Source organism: Paramisgurnus dabryanus, chromosome 12 (genome assembly GCF_030506205.2).
Source record: "Paramisgurnus dabryanus chromosome 12, PD_genome_1.1, whole genome shotgun sequence".
Classification (NCBI taxonomy): Eukaryota; Metazoa; Chordata; class Actinopteri; order Cypriniformes; family Cobitidae; genus Paramisgurnus; species Paramisgurnus dabryanus.
Window position 1 is genome coordinate 37,316,960 of NC_133348.1, and position 19,331 is coordinate 37,336,290.

The 19,331-nt window shown below is 39.7% G+C and overlaps 1 long non-coding RNA gene across 1 annotated transcript; it reads right to left on the reverse strand.

Annotated features, from left to right (window-relative positions):
- Positions 1 to 631: 631 nt before the first annotated feature.
- On the reverse strand, positions 632 to 1,947 carry LOC135745415 (uncharacterized). Its single transcript, XR_010531228.2, has 3 exons — positions 1,903 to 1,947; positions 776 to 906; positions 632 to 693 (listed from the first exon to the last, which is right to left on the reverse strand). It is a non-coding gene; the product is annotated as an uncharacterized lncRNA (long non-coding RNA).
- Positions 1,948 to 19,331: the final 17,384 nt, after the last annotated feature.

The window sequence follows — 19,331 nt, forward strand, 5'->3', positions numbered from 1 at the left end:
TCAGATTGATGCTTTAAAATATGTTATTTTAAAAAAAATTCTAAGGGGGAGCATGCTCCCGGACCCTAGAGGGGTAATATTCTTCTCATCTTTTTCACCCCTGACCCATTTTCATGCCTGAAAGGTCTCCAAAAAAATCTTTATTTTGGAGTTAGTAGAACCAATGTTAAAATGATAGTTATTTAACAATAGACATATTATTGGTTTCTGTAGGAAAAAAGAGCGGGTGGTGGCAGCGGAGCTCATTGGGTGCTCAGCACCCCTAAAGCTCTAACCCTAGAATCGCCTCTGCCAATAACTCAGATTCACAGTAATTTCAGATTCTGCCACGTCACTTTACCTGGCAGTAAGCCCAATTTTTTAGATTTTGCAACAACCTGCATACTTGCCCTTATTACTTAATATATCCACACTTTATTAGCATATATTATGTAATGAATACAGGGCTGGACATTAACGTTTGTCCCTAAAGTTAATGTTTTGAATGTGCGAGTGAAAGACAATTTTTCTTGTCCGAGTTTTAACTCTATTCGTAGGCTACTTGTAAACATGTCTTCTTGCTAGTTCACAAACAAAATATTAAATGTTTTAGGTTGCTTGCAAAGCAAAGTGTGCAATACTTCCATTCCTTACATAGACTTGAGATTTTCTTCCCACTTTTGTAGACAGGAGTTGGAATATCATCATGGGGTTCTGTAGAGATAAATGTTTAGGTTAAATTAGTAACTTTATTGTCATAATACACAGCAAACAACTATTGTATTCCAAAGTGTACCTGGAGGTGATTTGTTGATGCTCCTGGTTCTTGGCTGGGAAGTGCAGGATTCTGTCTGGAAAATGCAATGCCCAAGTTTCAAATAGCTTTTCGGCATGGTCAGGAAATAACACAGAGAAGTCTGGTGAACTCTGAAAATGACAAATCATGCATTCATTTTCAATAAAACTTTAATGTAAATTTATGCGATAATGAATGCTATATGGGCTAGCTTGTCAGTGAACTACGGCATGTAGCACAGAACCGGCTTTAACGATTAGATAGGCTTGACAATTTTATACAATTAAAGAGATAGTTGGGCCAAAAATGATATTAAACCATGAATTACTCACCTCCAAGCCGTCCAAGATGCATATGTCCATCATTTTTCAGACTAACACATTTTCAGTTATTTTAGAAAATGTTTTAGATCTTTCAGTTAATCAAATGTAAAGTTATGGGGTCCACTCTTTCAAGTCCAAAAATATTTGCATCCATCCTTCACAAAATAAATCCATATGGCTCCACGATAATAAACAAAGGCCTTCTGAGGGTAATCCGTGCAGTGTTGTTGTAGAAATATAACAAAAATAACTAGCTTCTGCTAATGGCGCCATCTTGGTCGCGTCTGCATTTAAGATGAGAGCTGTCCTGAATACAGAGGAGTCTTGGATGGCAGTATTACCGGAAGCTAGTTATTTTTGTTTATAAAGTTTAAATAGATATTTCTACAACAAAACGGCGCGGATTACCCTCAGAAGACCTTTGTTTATCATCGTGGAGCCGTTTGGATTTCTTTTGTGAAGGATGGATGCACATTTTTTGGACGTGAAGGAGTGGACCCCGTAACTTTACATGTGATTAACTGAAAGATCCAAGACATTTTCTAAAATATCTCAAAATGTGTTCGTCAAAAAAATGATGGACATATGCATCTCGAATGGCTTGGGTGTGAGTAAATCATGAGTTTAATATAATTTTTGGGTGAACTATTCCTTTAATCGTGCAACCTTACATACCACTTTTGAAAATGACATACTCATAGCAAAATAAGCAGGGATTCTTAATAAAGAAATGCTTTGATATGCCTCATTGTAATATCAACATATCACTTTAAATAATAAAAAACAAGTGCATTTTCATGTTACCTGTAAATAACTTTGTAAAAGCTGGTATCAGAACCTCAAAGTTACATTTTTTTAGCTTCTCCAGTGGAAAAGAGCCAAAACTGTGATTTAAGTGGGCATCATAAAAAACATTTGAAAAAGATAAAAATGTCTGTAACTTACACAGACCAAATGAGAGTTCACAATATGTGACCCTGTCTGTGAACTCAAGGCTAAAGTTACATGATCTAAACATGATATTAAAAGCATCAGTTTGATTTCAACTTTTACAACAAACGATTATTTATTTAAAACGTACACGTTTCTTCCTCATATTAACGTTATCTGTTTTCAACTGAATTTCTAAACCATTAGAATACGTTACATTGTAACGTTTCTAAAATTATTAAAACAAGCCATGTTTTAGACATATTTCATAAAACGTTTGAGCAAACGAAATATTTAAATCATTTAAAAGCAAGCATAAACATTGTTTAGATTTACTGGGCATTACAGACTAGCCAACGGAAGCTAATAAAACTAGTTTAATAACAGTTATGTCATGTGAACCATCATTTTGCATACTTTTGCATTCAGAAATAGTTTAAATGATTAAAAACAATGATACAAACCCTTTCCTTCAAAAAAATCAAAGATAAGTCGATGGAAAAACGTTCATGAATCCTGAGGTGAATAGTAAACTCCCGCTTCAGGTATCGTTGCAGTGAGAGGCAGAAGTTCAGCTGACGCGTCTGTGTGGGGGAAGGGATGAGTTCTCTCTGGGGAAGAACAACAATGACACCCGGTGGTCACGCCGGTAACATTCCGACTTTGTGTAATTAAACTTTAAAATTGGCGTTCACTTTACAAACCGACTGCAAATTTGAACATTATACATATATATTCTCGCCTGAACTTATGTTTAAAATACATTTTGTGGACTAGAGAAAGTAATATTGAGAAACAGCTTTGTATCTATTAAGCTGGCTCTGCTTCAAAATTACCCAACATATAACCCAACAAGTTGGGTTACACAAAAACTACCCAACACTGATAAAACAACCAAACAAAATAACCCAAATGGCTCACGTTTTTTAGAGTGTAATATCGTTTCAAAAATGTAGAAAGTTTACTTACCTCAGGGTACCAACAAGCAGAAATGCCGGTCCGGAGTCCGAACTCCTCAGTTTGAAAAAAAAAACCTGTCACATCTTGAGGCTCATCTTCGCTTATGGTGCAAAGCATATATACGCCACCAGAGGGCACTTTTGCGATTATTTGTTTTTAATGCCCCTTCAGGTTAAATTAAACATTGACAATATAGAATGTACAAAATAAAGAAAACACCTGGTTAATCACCAAAAACGCAAACTGCACTGTAAGTTTCATGCTAATGTACAAACTTGCATAAAAAAGCTCACAGGAAATAAATCATACAATAAATATGAATAGCCTATTTGTTGACTCTCTCTTTATTTGACCACAGCCTATTGACACAAAAAGGTTTGTGAACGAGTTGTGTAGGTTTGCAAATGAGTTGTGTAGGTCTGTAATTATTGTGTAATCTTTAGTTTACACTTCAGTCACAAAGGTGAATTATAGAACCATTTTAATAAAATGGGTTCTTTGCCCTCCAAGGGCTCTATATGGAACCCTTTTTTGGTAAAAGGTTCTATTGGCTGAGTAAAGAACCCCATGGTTCTATATAGAACCTCAAGGAACCTTTTTTTTAGAGTGTGGGGTCGACGGCAACGCGGGCGCCGCAAACTCTTTATTTTTCAATCACTCCGCAAAGAGACTTAAATTACTCTGCTGATTTTTGACATACAGATATGATTTATACATAATTTAAAACGTTAAAGTGTCTAGTTTTTTTCTGTCCACTCCCAATAAAAACAGAATGTTGTGCTTTTCGCAAAATAAAGAAAATAAACATGATGCGCGTTTTGTTCTCTCTCTCTCTCAGTGAAGTCCTTTCAGAAATGCGTCAGAAAAATAAACTGTAACTTAACGAATACTTGTCGTAGAAACAAAAGATAAATGTCTACATAATGCTTGGAATGTCTCCTTTTAAATGATGTAAGTGAGATCGAAAACAGATATTGTCATTCGGTGTAAACTGTATGAGAAGGAGGAGAAGTACCGTATTTCTCCAGTTACCTCATTTTCTGTAATGAGAAGAGATCGCCACACCCCGCGCCATTGAAGTGAACGAGCAGAAACATCCATTTGCATGACTCGTGCCTCCTGCAGTCAATGGATATGCAATCCACAATCCAGTCTCTCCATACCTTGTATTTCCATCCGATTGCACCAAACATGACATCTAAATCCTTATTTACTTGCGTATGTGTGTCAGTATCTCCAGACGCGAGTGTTTTCTTTGTTCTTACGTCAAACAGTTCACGCGATTGGAACGCACATACATGCTTTTTAGTATTCTTATAAAATACGCGATTGCAAACAGTACAATCCTTATTTTGTTGCGTCTAAGCGCATTTCTCCGCACAGCAAGTTTATTAAACACAGGATCACTCACTGCTTTCATGATCAACACGTGAGGTAATGGCGGCAGCTGTAAACAAACATTGATAAGTTTATCACGCGTGTCCCTTGTTGTGTTTCTACTATAATGCTTACAAAAACACAAATAAGAGTCCAGACAACGATAGGCAGTTGTTCTTTTGAGCTTTTTACTGCACGAAAGTAAACCTCTCGCTGGCCAACCAAACACAAACCCTGTGTTCACTTTACGATGGCCAAACAGTACCTTTACCATTATTAGGCTACTATGGTTTTTAAAAGGTAACTTATACTTGTAAAATTAATAGAAAATATTATATATATATATATATATATATATATATATATATATATATATATATATATAATGTGTGTGTGTGTATTTACATTATATTGAAAAGTAAACCTTATCATGGTTTTACTACAGAGAAAGTTACATTCCTGTTGAACATCCCCACAAGGCTCATTATGTGGCTCATTATTCAACTCTTTTGTCTCTCAGCTGTCAATCACTGATTATTCAGGAGCTTTCACGCCTCCACGCATTCAGGCCTTTCCCAAGCAAAAGTGTCTTAGAAATTGTAAATCAATATCTTGCTTTATGTGATTGAGTAGGCCATATGATTTTCACATCATTTTGAAGAAAAAACTCTAGACTACTAGATCCTGTACTGAAAAGTCTTGGGAAAACATGTTTAGAATGAGTTTTGTGGAGTTATATCAGTGACTTAAAAATTTTGCTTTTTCAAAAACCACGCATAAACATTTTTCTCTCAAAAATACAAACATGTATATACATGTTGATTATATGATATTGTAGCCCAGTTTGTGATGAACACAGTGTTATGAGACTTTTGCCATTAATATGTTTTTAAGCAACTGAAAAAAGCACAAATGTCAGTGCATGTCAAAACTTCCCCAGGGCCCTAAAAACCCCTTAGACCCCAGAGGGTTAAATGTAATGTTACGGGGTCCACCCATAGTCCACGATCTTCAAGTCCAAAAAATTCAATTCAATTCTATTAAATTTTATTTATATAGTGCTTTTCACAATTGTTAATTGTTGCAAAGCAGCTTTACATGAGTAGATGTAGAGGTGAACACTGAAAATCAATACATAGCTTAAGAAGTAGAATATAGCGGCTAAGGATAAACTGTGTAAGCGAGCGTATTAATAATGTAACATATACAGTAAAGTGCTAAGTTAAGCCAAAGTTGGCTGACTCTCCCTGGGACTAAAAAAACCCCTAGGAGAAAACCAAATGGGAAAAAATCCTAGAAGGACAAAAAACCCTAGGGAGAGATTAATATTTATATATATGTAGACACGGTAGGGATAGGAAGCGGGTAAGCGGATTAAAATGGTTCAGCCGGTGGTCGTTGGTCGCGCATCGGCTGGGCATCATGTTGAAGGACAGCCAGTAGATCAGTGGTGTGATGACCTTGGGGTCGAGGACGAGACAGGGAGACAAAAACAATTCTATTAGCGTAGGGGCCATTCCCATGTAATGCAAGTGTCATACATTATAGTGGTTTAATTTAGCTCCGTTCCAGACAGGCTAACTATTGCGGCAAGAGTAAATTACCCATATGAGGTATGTGAGTGCTTTGTTCTAGACAAAATAACTACTGCGGGAAAAGTACATTTACTTGACATTCTATGTGAATGCTTTGTTAAAGAAGAATGTCTTAAGTTTAGATTTAAATTGCTCGACTATGTCTGATGCTCGAACATTTTTTGGTAAGTCATTCCAGAGCTTAGGGGCCAAGTAGAAAAAGGATCTACCACCTTTAGACACTTTTGATATTCTAGGGATAATTAAGTAACCAGAATTTTGTGATTGCAGTTTACGTGGTGGATTGTATTCTGATAGTAGTTCTTTAATATACGAGGGCGCTAGGCCATTTAAGGCTTTGTAGGTGATTAGTAATATTTTAAATTGTATGCGATATTTAACTGGTAGCCAGTGTAAAGATGCCAGAATTGGACTAATGTGGTCATACTTTTTAGATCGAGTAAGCACTCTTGCGGCGGCGTTTTGAACCAGCTGTAGCTTGTTTACCTGATTTGCATTGCATCCCCCGAGTAACGAGTTACAATAGTCTATTCTAGAGGTCATAAAAGCATGGATAAGCTTTTCTGCATCTGATGCAGACAGCATATGGCGTATTTTTGAGATATTTCTAAGATGGAAGAATGCTGTGCGGCAGACGTTGGAGATATGACTATCGAAAGATAGATTGCTGTCAAACATTATGCCTAAATTCTTAACCGTGGAAGATGGCACCACCGTGCAGCCATCTATGGGCAACTTGTAATCTGACATATTATGTTTGGAGCGATTTGGTTCAATAATAATGATCTCAGTCTTATTGGAGTTTAGCATAAGAAAGTTATGTGCCATCCAGTCCCTAATATCACTAATGCAGTCTGTTAGCTTTGCAAAATGGTGGGTTTCGCTAGGATGTGATGAGATGTAAAGCTGGGTATCATCCGCATAGCAGTGAAAACTTATGTTATGTTTCCTGATAATGTCACCTAGAGGTAACATATATAACGAGAATAGGATAGGGCCTAGAACTGATCCCTGAGGTACGCCGTATTTAACGGGGGAGTGATAGGACTCTTCCTCATTTACATAAACAAAGTGATATCGATTGGTTAGATACGAACTAAAGCAGGCTAACGCCTGACCACTGATGCCAACATAGTTTTCTAGTCTATTGAGTAGGATTCTGTGATCTATTGTGTCAAAGGCTGCACTAAGGTCTAGTAATATAAGGATTGAGATTTCACCACGATCAGATGTTAATAGGAGGTCATTTGTAACTCTAAGCAGCGCTGTTTCTGTGCTATGGTGGGGCCTGAATCCTGATTGGAACTTTTCATATGTATTATTATTCGCTATGAATGTGCGTAGCTGGCTTGCCACTACTTTTTCTAATATTTTAGAAAGAAAAGGTAGATTTGAGATTTGTCTAAAGTTATTAAGATCTCCCTGGTCAAGGTTTGGTTTTTTAATGAGCGGTCTAATAACTGCTAGTTTGAAAGCTGTTGGAACATATCCTAATTCTAGCGATGAGTTAAAGATATATAGTACCGTGTCGGACACTACATGAAATACCTCTTTTAGTAATTTTGTGGGAACGGGGTCTAATATACAGGACGATGATTTAGATGACGTTACTAATTTAGAGAGCTCTTCTATTGTAGTAGGTTTAAATGACTCTAGACCTGTTTGAGTCATGACTTACTCGGATCTTTCACCCGGATCTTTAAATTAACTCATGAGTCGCGAGTCTCTAGTGTCATTAACCCGGATCAGTTGAGTCCTACTACAATTCAATGTAATACCATAAACAGGGCCACCACACACACAAACCTCTTGCAACATTATTGATGAGACTTCGCCGGAAACATTGCAGACTCGCAGACCATGGGACTCATGTGACTTCACTCGCTCTACAGAACTGACTCAAGATTCTCACTCAGAGACGGAAACATTGCAGTCTTTAGTCTGCAATGTTTCCGTCAGAGCTGCGAATCTGCAGTGTTTCCAGCTCTGACTCGAGAGACAGTTCGCGCAGATCAGCCGGTTATGAGTTGAGAGATTCTTGAGTCAGAGCCGGAAACATTGCAGATTCGCATGTCTCTGAGTCCGCAATGTTTCCGGCTCTGAGTGAGAATCTCAGGTCAGTTCACGCGCACATCAGCCGGTTACGAGTGGATCTGTAGAGCGAGTGAAGTCTCATGAGTCCCATGGTCTGCGAGTCTGCAATGTTTCCGGCTCTGAGAATCTCAAGTCGCGCGGATCACCCGGTTAAAAGTAGGTCTGTACTGAGTTTCATTGGGGATTAAGCAATACTGACTCAAGTGACTCACACAACCCGGATCACTTTAGTGAGTGACTCAAAATAAACCGGATCCTTTGAAGGAATCGAGTTTGCCAGGCCTAAATGACTCAAGATGTTCGTATGATAATCTAGTGGTAAATGTACTATTGGGTAGAGTGGTGGCTGCTTGCGTAGTTATTATTTTTTCCCTCATAAACATAATTTTGTTCGTAAAGCAGTTCATGAAGTCGTTACTATTGTGTTGGAGTTTACTATTGGTTTCTGTTTGTTCTTTGTTTCTAGTCAGTTTCGCAACTGTGCTAAAGAGGAAACGAGGGTTGTTATGATTTTCTTTAATAAGCGTACTGAGATAGGTTGATCTGGCGGTTTTAATAGCCTGTCTGTAGTGTTGAACACTCTCTTTCCATGATGAGCGCCATACCTCTAACTTTGTGTTTCGGTAGTTTCTTTCCATTTTTCTAGCTACTTTTTAAGGGCTGCAGTATGATGGTCATACCATGGAGCTGGCGTTTTTTCTTTGATTCTCTTTTTTCGAATGGGAGCAACGGCATCCATCGTGCTAGAGCAAACGTTGTTCAGGTTTTCTATTATAATATCCAGATCTTCACGGTTATCTGCTACATGTTTCATTTGAGACAGGTCTGGAAGAGTGCTAATAAAGCAAGCTATCTTTAGTGGTGGAAATTATTGTTCTGGCTAATCTGTAGCATGTTGTAGACTGAGCGGTCCTATCTAGAAGTATTGTGTATGACACAAGGCAATGGTCTGAAACGGCATCGCTCTGGGGTGATATTTCGATGTCATTAATATGGAGTCCGAGTGACAGAATTAAGTCTAATGTGTGATTACGAATATGCGTGGGTCCTGACACGTTTTGTTTAATACCGAGAGAATTTAGAACATCCATAAACGCACGTCCTAATGCATCTTTTGAGTTATCCACATGGATATTAAAATCACCAACGATAAGAGCTTTATCTACAGTGACTGTAAGCTCAGATAGGAAGTCTGCTATTTCTTTAAGAAAATCTGTGTGGTGGCCCGGAGGCCTATATATGGTAGCTAAAATGAACGAAAGCTGTTTGTTGTTACGATCAGTTATTTCCATGTTTAACAGTATTATTTCAAACGAATTAAATTTTAGTTCTGATTTATGGTTTACTTTGAACATTTTGTTGTATATTGTAGCTACACCACCCCCTCTCCCTTTTAGACGAGGAACGTGTTTATAATAATAGTCTTCTGGGGTGGATTCGTTTAAACTGATGTAATCGTCTGCTTTAAGCCAGGTCTCTGTTAAACAGAGTGCATCTAAGTTTTGGTCAGTAATTATTTCATTGATAATAGGTTCTTTATTGGTAAGCAATCTAATGTTAAAAAGGCCGAATTTTAACATTTGAGTTTCATCTGTTAATGTATTGTGTTCTAATTTTATGTTAATAACATTTGTATGAGACGAGGTAAACGGTGCTCTGTATTTGTTTGTTCGAGGAACAGACACAGTCCAGATGTGTTGGTACTCTGCTAAAAAAGGCTCTATGTGCTGGGATATATGTGATAAACAAAGGTCTTCTGAGGGTAATCCGCGTGGTGTTGTTGTAGAAATAACCATATTTAAAACTTTATTAACGTAAATAAATACCTTCCGGTAGCGCCGCCATCTTAGTCGCGTCCGCATTCAGGATGAGAGCTTACGCAGCCTACGGAGGCTACTCTGCTGCTGCTCTGTGCCCCCGCCCTCCGAACTTGTCATACGTCACTAAGAAAAGTGTGTACACTACGCTAATACTCTCTCCTGAATGCGGACGTGACTAAGATGGCGGCGCTACCGGAAGGTATTTATTTTCGTTAATAAAGTTTTAAATATGGATATTTCTACAACAACACTGCGCAGATTACCCTCAGAAGACCTTTGTTTATCATCCTGGAGCCGTTTGGATTTAATTTGTGAAGGATGGACGCACTTTTTTTGGACTTGAAGGTTGTGGACTATGGGTGGACCTCGTAACATTACATTTAATCAACTGAAAGATCTAAAACATTTTATAAAATATCCGAAAATGTGTTTTTCTGAAAAACGATGGACATATGCAACTCAGACAGCTTGGGGGTGATTAATGGGTTTAATATCATTTTTGGCTGAACTATCCCTTTAATTTTTGTGTTAAATGTCCTTTTCATACCTCTCCTCCGTTTGGCAAGAGCGCTTGCCTGCAACATTGTGTGGCTGGCGATTGGCAAATTTTTGTTGAGACAGACATATCAGATAATTTTAAATGTACGTTTTAGCGATTACCTTAGTGTCATCATCATGTAAACAAATGGAATCAGGTGTTTTATATATGGTGACATCTAAAATGTTCTGGGAGGGGGGCCAGAAGACTGGAGTTGAAAACCACTGGCTTAAAGCCCTATTCGGACAGGATTAGTTTTACAGGGGTAAATGGCGTAATGTAATTTTACCACAGGACGTCTGTAATATTAATGGTCAATTCAGACGGGATTAGAAATCTCAGTAAAAGATTTAAAAGTGGGAGGGGTAATTCGATTACGCAGCGCCTCATGTCTCGTGGTCACGTGCACATCACCTTGATTCCTGATATCACATGTGCAAACAACATGACACAGACCAGGAAAACGCGAAACACTGTGTTTAAATGTTTAAATTCACTGTGTTCAGTTTGGAGAGAACGTCAGTTTCAGAAACAGTTCCGTGCCTCTGAGAAGTAAATTTTTTTAAGTTTGTGTCGTGTGATTCAGGAACTGACTTGCCACTGACTTGTTTTTCCGCCTAGAACGCAAGTAAATGCTTCTTTAAGTGCTTTCATATTTAAAAGAAACCCGCAAATTAAAAGGAAATGACGCAATTTACGTGTATATTTACAGCTGGTCTATTCGCACTGGATTAGTATTATCTGAGGTAATTTCTCTGGACCTTTTTACAGAGAGTAAAAGTTGCCGTAATTTTTACTGACATGGAGCATTCGGACAGGACTAAAATCACTGAGAAGCTCTGATAAAAATTGCTTTACCCCCCGTCCCTATGTAAAACTAATCCCGTCCGAATAGTACTTTAGTCGCTCTCAGTGACAGAAACTTTTCCTAGGCCCAGAGAAGAACCTGAGGCACCAGTCTGCACAGAGGGCACGACCTCAGATCCCCTGATGATTTATATACGAGAACACTGTCGTATTGTCTGTTCTCACCAGAACATGACACCCTCTGAGAACTGGGAGGAAGTGTCAGGACTCTGCCTTGAAGTCTTGTTATATTTGTATTTTGTCATGGTGGCAGAGTTCTGGCAGTCCCTGGCCTTGTGTGGAGGTTCATGCCTTGTTTTTGTGTTTGGCATGTGCCTCCGGTGTCTTGTCATTTGTCTCCGCTCCCTCGTCCTCCTGCTTAGTGTTAATTATTACTTATTCCCATCAACTGTTCCCCCATCACTATCTTGTTTGGTTTCTGCTATTTAATGTCAGTGTATCTTTAGTTCTGTGCAGGTTCCTTGTGTTCAGTATCGTGTTTCGTGTTCCAGTCAAGTCTTGCTAATAGTTAAGTGTTCCATGTTTTCATGTTGTGTACCCCCTCGTGGGTTTTTGTTTTTTGTATAAATAAAGTGTTTTCAGTTTTCCCCCGACATCGTCTGCATTTGGGTTAATCTGTCCTGCCAAACCCTCACAGAGGAACCTGCCAACACTCAACCCAGCGACGATGTCGGAGCCCTCCGCAGTTTCCCCCTTCTTCCCCTTTAAGATGACCGAACGAGAGCGTTTGGCCGTCTTTTCTTTGCTCTGGAGAGCCCTCGCCAAGTCGGATCAGGCCCTCCGGATGTCTGCTGCCGTGCTCGGCCCGGTTCTCGGGTTGACCGCCGCCGTGTTTGCTCCAGTTATGGAGATGGCCGAACCAGGGGCGGTGCCGACCCAGCCTGCGCAGTCGACCCAGTCCGAGCAGCCGGAGCCCGCGCTTTCCGCGCAGCCGGAGCCCGCGCTTTCCGCGCAGCCGGAGCCCGCGCTTTCCGCGCAGCCGGAGCCCGCGCTTTCCGCGCAGCCGGAGCCCGCGCTTTCCGCGCAGCCACAGCCGGAGCCCGCGCTTTCCGCGCAGCCACAGCCGGAGCCCGCGCTTTCCGCGCAGCCACAGCCGGAGCCCGCGCTTTCCGCGCAGCCACAGTCGAAGCCGCCAAAAGAGCCCACGCCGCCGACCCGTCCCGCGCTTTCCGCGCGGTCAACTCAGCCCGCGCAGTCAAGGTCTGCGCTGTCCCAGCTGCGTCCTCGCCCCGCACCCCCGTGGACTGTCATGTATTAGTATCTTGTGGACTTATGTGTGTTTGATTTAGTTTTGTTTTTTATCTTGTTTTTGTCACCTCTTGTTAAGTTTTAGTCTGATGTGTTCTAGTCTTGTCATGTTTATTATGTCATGTTCTCTTGTCTTGTGTGTTCCCTTTTTGGACGCCAGGTGGCGTCCTTTGAGGGAGGGCTACTGTCAGGACTCTGCCTTGAAGTCTTGTTATATTTGTATTTTGTCATGGTGGCAGAGTTCTGGCAGTCCCTGGCCTTGTGTGGAGGTTCATGCCTTGTTTTTGTGTTTGGCATGTGCCTCCGGTGTCTTGTCATTTGTCTCCGCTCCCTCGTCCTCCTGCTTAGTGTTAATTATTACATATTCCCATCACCTGTTCCCCGCTCGTTATCTTGTTTGGTTTCTGCTATTTAATGTCAGTGTATCTTTAGTTCTGTGCAGGTTCCTTGTGTTCAGTATCGTGTTTCGTGTTCCAGTCAAGTCTTGCTAATAGTTAAGTGTTCCATGTTTTCATGTTGTGTACCCCCTCGTGGGTTTTTGTTTTTTGTATAAATAAAGTGTTTTCTGTTTTCCCCCGACATCGTCTGCATTTGGGTTAATCTGTCCTGCCAAACCCTCACAGGAAGTACCTTAATGCTTTCAGCACAGCTAACATCTCTAGACAGTTAATGTGCCAATGAAGATGTTTCACTCTCCACAGTCCCCTGGCTGAATGGCCTTCCATGACTGTCCCCTAGCCTGTAAGGGATGCGTCGGTTAAAGTTGTTGTCCTGTGACATTAGCCGTTAGGGGTGTAACGATATTACGAACCGAACCGAACGATTGCGATACACCACCCACGATACGAATCGAAAACCTCTTATTTATTAAAAAAAAATTGCATATATTTGATTAAATTGTATTAGTAACGACTAATAAGAGCTGTTCTAAATAGTATATTCCAAAGTAACTGTTTTCCAAGTGCATGTCATGTCATGTCACGTGACTTGGGAGTGAGCGCAGGTCACAGGATGGCTGCTCCGCCTGAGATTGCAGATCCCCCGGACACATTTAAGTCTCTTGTGTGGGAACATTTTGGGTTTCCAGTGGAGTACAGGAATGGAATTCGTGTCGTAGACAAATCACACACAATCTGTCGTAACTGTGTGCGTGTGATTGCGTTCGCGTGTGTGTGTGCTTGCGTGTCAGATCAGGTTAATCAAAGTGAAATAGAAGAGCGCGAGATCATTCTCCAGAACAAAAGTAAAAATGTAACAAGACGTCGTCTGTCTGAGGTAAAAACACGGGGTTTACACGTTTGTTGCTATTTTAATCTATTTAAAAGTGGCTTGACCTGGGGAATGCGGCACTTCTAGCCCATTTCCTGCACATGCCTGTGCACAGTGGCTCTGGATGTTTCTACTCCAGACTCAGTCCACTGCTTCCGCAGGTCCCCCAAGGTCTGGAATCGGTCCTTCTTCACAATCTTCCTCAGGGTCCGGTCACCCCTTCTCGTTGTGCAGCGTTTTTTGCCACACTTTTTCCTTCCCACAGACTTCCCACTGAGGTGCCTTGATACAGCACTCTGGGAACAGCCTATTCGTGCAGAAATTTCTTTCTGTGTCTTACCCTCTTGCTTGAGGGTGCCAATGATGGCCTTCTGGATAGCAGTCAGGTCAGTAGTCTTATCCATGATTGGTTTTGAGTAATGAACCAAGCTGGGAAGTTTTAAAAGCCTCAGAAATCTTTTGCAGGTGTTTAGAGTTAATTAGTTGATTCAGATGATTAGGTTAATAGCTCGTTTAGAGAACCTTTTTATGATATGCTAATTTTTTGAGACAGGAATTTTGGGTTTTCATGAGCTGTATGCCAAAATCATCAGTATTAAAACAATAAAAGACCTGAAATATTTCAGTTGGTGTCCAATGAATCTAAAATATATGAAAGTTTAATTCTTATCATTACATTATGGAAAATAATGAACTTTATCACAATATGCTAATTTTTTGAGACGAACCTGTATTAAAGAAGCGATCACTCGAGTCACGATGGTATCTACAGTCAGCGAGTTAACTTGCTACATGACGTTTGCATACAAAACACTTAAAATACAATCAAATAACATCATCATCCTCATAATTTGTAGTTTATTTGAGCATCTAATTACATTAAATCAACATAATAACAAATTTCATTACAATACAAGTAAGGAAAAAAGTAGACAGAAAAGGGAGAGATAAAAAATAGAAATGATGCTCAAAAGGGGTAGGTAGAAGCTTAAGCTTATTAACACCTACCCCCTTTTATACCATTGAGCCGCAATTACATTTATTAAACCAATAAGACAGTCGTCACATGTTTATGCTATCCTGTTCCAGTGACTGTACAATCAACAATATTAACTCACAACCCTTCTATTAAGACACGAAAGAAAAGAAAAGAAAAAAAACTCTTCAATAAGTACAAGAAAGAGAGAGAGAGAAAAAAAACATTGCCTGTAACAAATAGTCGGCAACACCAAAGCTCCAAAAGTATCAAAAATATTTATTGCTTAAAAACAGTGCATGGCATCAGGTTACATTTCGAGCACGCTGGCTCTTCATCAGACAAATTAACCCAGCTGATAAACCACTATTTATAAACTTACCCACAGGTAATTAGGTGTCACATGATCATACCACATTCACAAAACAATATATATAACAATCACAAGCAGAAATTATCAATGACAAAATACATTAAAGAAAAAAAAAATAATAATAAAAGAAAACAACTGGAATATGCACAATGCACAAAACAATTTTAACGCTAACAATTTGCGTACATATTTACAGCTGATAACCACAAAAATATGAAAAAGTATACAATCTCTTACACATTAAAGAAAAGGACGAATATCAAAGTCTTCATTTAAACCTTTTGGCGACAATGTTTATCATTTATAATATCATTACTTTGTGTAGATCCAATAGAGCTCACGCTGTAAAAGCAATTTATTAATGTCACCACCGCGGCGTGGATATTTTACTAGTTCAATACCAATGTACTGCAAAGTGGAAACAGAGTGTCTCAAATCAGCAAAATGCTGTGCAACCGGACTTTTGGGATCGCGATGTCTAATGGCACATCGATGTTCAGAGATACGGGTTTTTAAAGGTTTTTAAAGGTCTGCTGGTTTTTCCAATATAACACAACCCACAAGGGCAACGCAAAAGGTAAATAACGTTAGCAGTCTTACAAGAAATAGTGCCTCCAGCTATCCCTTTCTATGAATATTTTTGAATATTCGCTGGTAAAAGAACCCGATTTGCTTCCTAATTGAACAATGTAAAAATCAATTAAGTCCATAAATTTAAGCATGTTACTTTGTAAAAACTAAATATTTGTATGTTCTTGATAACCTGCCTTATGAATAACTCTGACTGCATGTTTCTGAAGTATTACCAAGGAATGTAGGGAGCTCTTATAATTATTTCCCCAAACCTCAATTCCATAAGTTAAGTAAGACAAAATAAGACTGGAATACAATATATACAGCGCCTTATAATTTTGTTTGTACTTAACTTTATTTATAATTGCAATATTTTTTTGATATTTTCCTTTGTATGTGTCCAATATGTGATTTTCAGCTCAATTTGCTATCTATCGTGATTCTCAAAAAATTTATTTCTGTTACTTTTTCTATTTTAATACCAGTTATACTTATCAGTAATTCAGGATTTTCCTTGTATTGGCCAAACATAATCATCTTTGTTTTATCTAAATTGAGTGACAATTTATTCCAATCCAGCCATGTTTTAAGCTTAGCTAATTCCTGATTTACATCCTTTATAAGTCTATTATAATTATCATTAGAATAGAATAAGTTGGTATCATCACCATATAGCACCATTTTTAACAGATCTGATACTTTAAATATGTCATTAATAAATAAGTTAAATAGCAAGGGAGCCAGTATAGACCCTTGAGGCAGCCCACAAACAATGCTCATACAATCTGATTCAACGTCCCCCATTTTAACAAATTGTTGTCTCTCATCTAAATAACTTTTAATCCAGTTCCCAGCTATTCCACGAATGCCATATTTTTCTGCTTTTTGAACAAGAATAGAATGATTGATGGTATCGAATGCTTTCCTTAGGTCTATAAAGATTCCAACAGCATATTTTTTATTGTCTACAGAACTGGTGATTTCTTCCACAGCATCAGTGCTTTAAGTGGCCCAAAAGAGGTGCCGGTACTCTGTTTTTTTTTTTTTTTTTTGCTGACTCGACTCCTATATTGAAGGGGTTTTATATTCAGCAGTCAACAGACGACCTTGTAAAAAAAAAAAATAATTTAATAAATTTGTGGATTTGCTTGAGCTAGAAATAGCTACTGAACATAAATAAAATGTGCAAAAGGATTTTGAAAAAATACCATTAGAAAGAGCTACTGTAAAAAGAGCTTTTGAACATAAATAAAATGTGCAAAAGGTAGATATGTGAGTAAAATTTTCAGCATGGTTAAATGCTAAAACTAGTTGTTCAGATAGAAAGAGCTTGAAAAAAAACTTTAAAATGACACCAAGACCATGTCCATTTGAAACTCTAAAGTCATTTATTTTGTCCCATTGTTTTCCATTTTGCGGGTGGTAAAACTACTGTGCACGTTGTTCAAATTCATTGAAATTTCGTTTACTTGTAGTTTAGCAATTAAACTAAATGTATATTACAATTTCAAGAATGTTTTCTGCACATCGCCTGAGGAAATCCGAAGTTGCTTCGAGGGGAACCAAACTGACAGCCGCGACAGCGGAGATTATCACGTACCTACAAGGCTTGCGTCTGACCTGCAGCTATCATTCTGGCTTGGTGGGATGTCAGCGAGTCCTCTGATTCTGACGGTGTTCTTTTACTACTCAGAGTCTTAAACAAGGAGGGCATATTACGTGTTCATTGTATTTTCATTTTAACCGAGCAGCTATGGTTGCGCACACAGAGGCGCACCTTGTCAACAGGCAAGGCAGGCAACTGCTTGGAGCCCCGAGCCACTAGAGGGCCCCCCGAGTTTGTTTCTCGGATGGCCAGCTACACCCGGTAGATGAACATAGATACTCAACATGACTGCATATCAAAATTCCGATTGGATGGAATGTTGATTGACATTGGCTTAGCCCAGTCAAAATCCAACCCAGGTGGATAACTTGCCAGTTTCGAAAATGAACGTAGCGAATGGGTGACATTGTATCGTTCAGTCGTGCTGTCGCAGTTGATCCGTACGGATCACGACCCACGGTTTGGCTTGCGATTGCCAGATTAATACGCAAATTTAAATAGAAAAAGTTTATCATTTGCACGTGTTTCAAAGGCTTGCAAATGCTAACACTCAAGTGATTTAAAACAATTTAACCGCAAAAAGGCGCTAAAGTGAGCAGCCTCGTACCCACATGCGGTTTAATGTGTCCGGTCCAGCTCCAGTCAGGCACGTGCCCAAGTGTAAATCTCAAGTTTAAATTTTAGCAGTTAACTAGTGCAATCCTTTACAAAGACAATCGCGGCAAAAACGGATCTATATGCAATGTAGTTACCAATTTACGCTTGTAAAAGCAACAAAGCAGTCGCAATGACGCGTACACGCACATATTCATGTCCGTGCGCGTATTTGCGTTCATTCGCGCACAACCGCATTCAAAAGACGCCACGCGAGTGAGTAAGGGAAGAGTGAGCGTCAGGGAGGCGTCCGGCCCCGCACGCCCTGTCTATAACGGCCCGGTAAGTCCACCGCCCCCGGGAGAGGCGTTGGGTGAGTAAAACCTGTGGAGAAACAAGAAGGACTTCAGTCTGTGAGTCACGCATGTCTATGAATGCTAACTTACCTCTGCTCCTAGCAAACCTGTGAAGGAAGATACAAAGCCCCAGTCTGTGAGTAACGTAAGCTCTTGGATGATTACTTACCTCTGTTTCAGTGAACCTGTAAAGAAGATACAAAGCCCCAGTCTGTGAGTAACGTAAGCTCTCGAATGATAACTCACCTCTGTTTCCAGTGAACCTGTGGAGAAACAAGAAGAACCTTAGTCTGTGAGTAACGTAAGCTCTCGAATGATAACTCACCTCTGTTTCCAGTGAACCTGTGGAGAAACAAGAAGGACTTCAGTCTGTGAGTCACGCATGTCTATGAATGCTAACTTACCTCTGCTCCTAGCAAACCTGTGACGGAAGATACAAAGCCCCAGTCTGTGAGTAACGTAAGCTCTCGGATGATAATTCACCTCTGTTTCCAGTGAACCTGTGGAGAAACAGGAAGAACCTCAGTCTGTGAGTCACGCATGTCTATGGTGATAACTTACCTCTGTTTCAGTGAACCTGTGAAGAAGATACAAAGCCCCAGTCTGTGAGTAACGTAAGCTCTCGAATGATATCTCACCTCTGTTTCCAGTGAACCTGTGGAGAAACAAGAAGAACCTTAGACTGTGAGTCACGCATGTCTATGAATGCTAACTTACCTCTGCTCCTAGCAAACCTGTGAGGGAAGATACAAAGCCCCAGTCTGTGAGTGACGTAAGCTCCTGAATGCTAACTTACCTCTGCTTTCAGCAAAACCTGCGTGGAAACACGAGAACCCCCAGACAGGAGTTCTACCCCCTGCGTCTTGTGGAGTCCAGTTCTGACACTAATTATTTATTAATCTATTAATATTTAATAAAAGTTGTCAAATTTTTAATATTGTGTTGGTTTGGTCATTGGGGTGACTTTGGGAACCTCCTCGAGGAGGAACCTAGGAAAGGGGCGTGACCCTTTAGATATCTTGGGTCCGCCCCGACCTGTGACACACGCATCAAATGT